Source organism: Pan paniscus, chromosome 3 (assembly GCF_029289425.2).
Source record: "Pan paniscus chromosome 3, NHGRI_mPanPan1-v2.0_pri, whole genome shotgun sequence".
Lineage (NCBI taxonomy): Eukaryota > Metazoa > Chordata > Mammalia > Primates > Hominidae > Pan > Pan paniscus.
The window spans coordinates 38,062,489-38,066,346 of record NC_073252.2 but is presented as its reverse complement, the minus strand read 5'-3'; the positions used below and the strand labels follow the sequence as shown (position 1 = coordinate 38,066,346).

At 43.0% G+C, this 3,858-nt stretch overlaps 1 long non-coding RNA gene across 1 annotated transcript; it reads left to right on the top strand.

Annotated features, from left to right (window-relative positions):
* Positions 1-234: 234 nt before the first annotated feature.
* LOC129397578 (uncharacterized) lies at positions 235-2,966 on the top strand. Its single transcript, XR_008625117.2, has 2 exons — positions 235-808; positions 1,907-2,966. It is a non-coding gene; the product is annotated as an uncharacterized LOC129397578 (long non-coding RNA).
* The last annotated feature ends 892 nt before the right edge of the window (positions 2,967-3,858 follow it).

The following is a 3,858-nucleotide window of genomic DNA, read 5'->3' as shown; positions in this document are numbered from 1 at the left end:
CTTGGCTGGGCGCGGTGGCTCACGCCTATAATCCCAGCACTTTGGGAGGCCGAGAAGGGTGGATCACCTGAGGTCAGGAGTTCCAGACCAGTCTGACCAACATGGTGAAACCCTGTCTGTACTAAAAATACAAAAATTAGCTGGGTGTGGTGGTGCATGCCTGTAATCCCAGCTACTCAGGAGGTTGAGGCAGGAGAATTGCTTGAACCTGGGAGGCGGAGGTTGCAGTGAGCCAAGATCGAGCATTGCCAAGATCGAGCATTGCACTCCAGCCTGGGCAACAAGAGCAAAACTCCATCTCAAAACAAAACAAAACAAAACACCCTTCAATCTTTGGAAAATTAAGACTTCAGGAATTCAGCGGTTGTGCTGCTGCAGAAACACTACAATGATTGCTTTAAGGAAAAGTTTGGAACATTCTTCCTCCTTTAAATGGTCAACATTTTGCCAGGGAGGGCAGGGAAAGCTTATTCAAACTGAGTAACATTTTTAAAGTTAAAATTTAACAATGTAAGAAGTCTTTCAAACCCTGTTTCCCCTCCCACGATGAGATGTTGTAGGGAGCTAATAGGTACACAGGCAAGCACAGTCAGGGTTGGGCAGTTCTAGCAGGTGTGGAGAAGACTCACAAGTCAAATGGATATAATGCAGGATAAAATATAACAATTTTTTTTTCTTTTTTCGAGATGGAGTCTCGCTCTGTCACCCAGGCTGGAGTGCAGTGGCGTGATCTCAGCTCACTTCAACCTTCGCCTCCCGGGTTCAAGCAAGTCTCCTGTCTCAGCCTCCCGTGCAGCTGGGATTACAGGTGCCCTCCACCACGCTCGGCTAATTTTTGTATTCTTAGTAGAGACGGGGTTTCACCATGTTGACCAGGCTGGTCTCAAACTCTTGACCTCTAGTGATCCACCCACCTCGGGCTCCCAAATTGCTGGGATTACAGGCATTGAGCCACCGTGCCCAGCCAACAAAATGTTTAAGAGGCACAGTTATACCCCCAAAGAAAGAGAGAGATGTTTCCTAGGTGCTTAAACTAGTGTGAACTAGCCAGGCGCAGTGGCTCACACCTGCAATCCCAGCACTCTGGGAAGCTGGGACGGGTAGATCTCTTGAGCCCAGGAGTTTAAGACCTGCCTGGCCAACATGGTGAAACCCTGTCTCTACAAAAAATTCAAAACATTAGCCAAGCATGGTGGTGCATGCCTGTAGTCCCAGCTACTTGGGAGGCTGAGGTGAGAGGATGGCTTGAGCCCGGGAGGTCAAGGCTGCAGTGAGCCATGATAGCGCCACTGCACTCCAGCCTGAGTGACAGAGTGAGACCCTGTCTGAAAAAAAAAACTTTTTAAAATAGTGTGAACTAAGAGGAAGAGCAAAAAGCAGCAGCTGAAGTGCCCACGGCCTTGGAGAATGTATGAGACTAAGTGTGGCCTCTAGGACTAGGGGTTTAACATTCACACCTGACTGGAAACTGGCCCCGGGGCTGCTAAAAGGCAGGGAATTCAAAGTCACTCAGTTATTATTATTTTTCAATTGAAAATTACTATTGGATTCTCTCTTTTTTTTTTTTTTGAGACGGAGTCTCACTCTGTCGCCCAGGCTGGAGTGCAGTGGTGCAATCTGGGCTCACTGCAAGCTCTGCCTCGCAGGTTCACACCATTCTCCTGCCTCAGCCTCCCGAGCAGCTGGGACTACAGGCACCTGCCACCATGCCCAGCTAATTTTTTGTATTTTAAGTAGAGACGGGGTTTCACCGTGTTAGCCAGGATGGTCTTGATCTCCTGACCTAGTGATCCGCCTGCCTCAGCCTCCCAAAGTGCTGGGATTACAGGCGTGAGCCACTGCACCCGGCCTGGATTCTCTTTCAAGTGGCCTATTCTTATTCATGGTGTCCTGTTCTTTCCCTTAGAGTGCCAGAAACCTGAGAGGACTGCCTACTTTATGAAAAAGGGATCTCGGATTCCCTGATACAGGATCAGAGAAGCTTGTACTTTGCTTGAGACTCTGGGTACGGATTGAGTGGGCCAAGCTGGGGAGAGTTCATGATCAGAAATAAAAACTCCAAGCCTGTGTCACACAGAGGCAAAACATGTGATTTATGCTTACAAATTAGTGCCAGAATCCTAAGCTAATAAAAGCTACGTAAAAACGCACCAGTAACTGTGTTAGTTAGAAAAGTTATAAATATCTTTTCCCAGATTGTCAATTGTCTTTTAAATGTTTATATGGTCTTGCTGTACAGAAGTTTTAAATTCTAATGTGGCTCTGTCTTTTGCTTTATGGCTTGGGCTTTTTGTGTCTTAAAAAATCTTTCTCTACCTTAATATCCTAAAGACAATCTCCTACAATTTCTTCTAAAACATTTAAAGTTTGTTGTTCATATTTAGATCTTGAATTTAAATGGAATTTATTTATTTATTTTAGAGACAAGCTCTCTCTCTGTCACCAGGCTGGCGTGCAGTGGTATGATCATAGCTCACTGCAGCCTCAGCCTCCTGTGCTCAAGCAATCCTCCTGCCTCAGCTTCTTGAGTAGCTGGGATTACAGGCACACGCCACCACACCCAAATAATTTTTTTGTTTAACTTTTTGGCAGAGACAAGGTCTGTCTATTTTGCGCAGGCTGGTCTCAAACTCCTGGGCTCAAGCAATCCTCTCACATCGGCCTAAAGTGCAGAGATTACAGGCATGACCTACCATGCCCGGCCTTGGGATTTTATTTTTGATGTGGTTTTGGATATGGCTTGAGGCAGGGATCTAATTCTAGCTTTTCCACTTGGATAGCTAATTGCCCCAGATTTTTGTATTCAATAGTACTCTTTCCTATAGACCTATGATGCCGTGTTTCTCTTATACCATTTTCCTTTCATACATATGCCTATTCGTTATTCTTTTCTATTGGTTTACTTGTCCATTTATTTGCCACTTTTACTATGTCTTTATAATAAATCTTACTATTTGGTAGTATAATTTCGCTCTTCTTATTGTGAAGAATTTTGAAGAGTCTGAGAATTTATTCCACTTGCAAGCTAACAATTTAGCCTGCCATGGATATAATAAAAAGATACGGGACTGGTGAGTCAGAGGCAAATGATTTTATTGCTCAGAGTACAGCAATTAGTATAAGCTTCATGTTCACCTCATTTACCCTTGCACCCAACTCCTATGTGTGACATGGAAGGGCTAAGAGGATGCTACATACATCACAGTGAAGAACTCAAGTTTAGGAAACCCCACACTTGCTAGCAAATCTGCCGATCCTTTATCCAAGAGGAAGACATTTCTTCATTATCCTGGACATCAAACAAATCTGCCATTGCCCTAGAGGAGAGACACTACTTCTGCCTTCCCAAGCTGTTTTCTGTACAAACATCATTGAAAAATAGTACAGAAACACACACACACACACGCACGCACACACAAATCTGTCAATGCCTCTGCTGACAAGATGCGCAGAAATACAAGAGACCAATGGAGAACTGCCTCCTAACACTTATTCTTTTTCTGTATTATTTTACCTGTTTTGGCCCTTTACTCTTCTTTAGGAATACATAGATCAATTTTTATAGTTGTTTGAAGTAGCACTATGTTGCTAAATATAAATTTATAATTTAAATTCACATATGTAAGTTATTTAAGTGTGTTCTTTACAACCACATGTAAATAGTATCTTATAATTAATAATTGTTATTGTAGGTGTATAAAGCAATTTTAACAGTTTAAAAAAGACCACAAAACAAAACAAAACAAAAAGTTTTAAAAAAGCAAACAAAACAATAACAGTAACAAGAGAAACAAACTAGAAAAACGCCTGGGACCTTGCAGAAGCAAACACAAAATTGCTTTGTAATATCATTCCTGC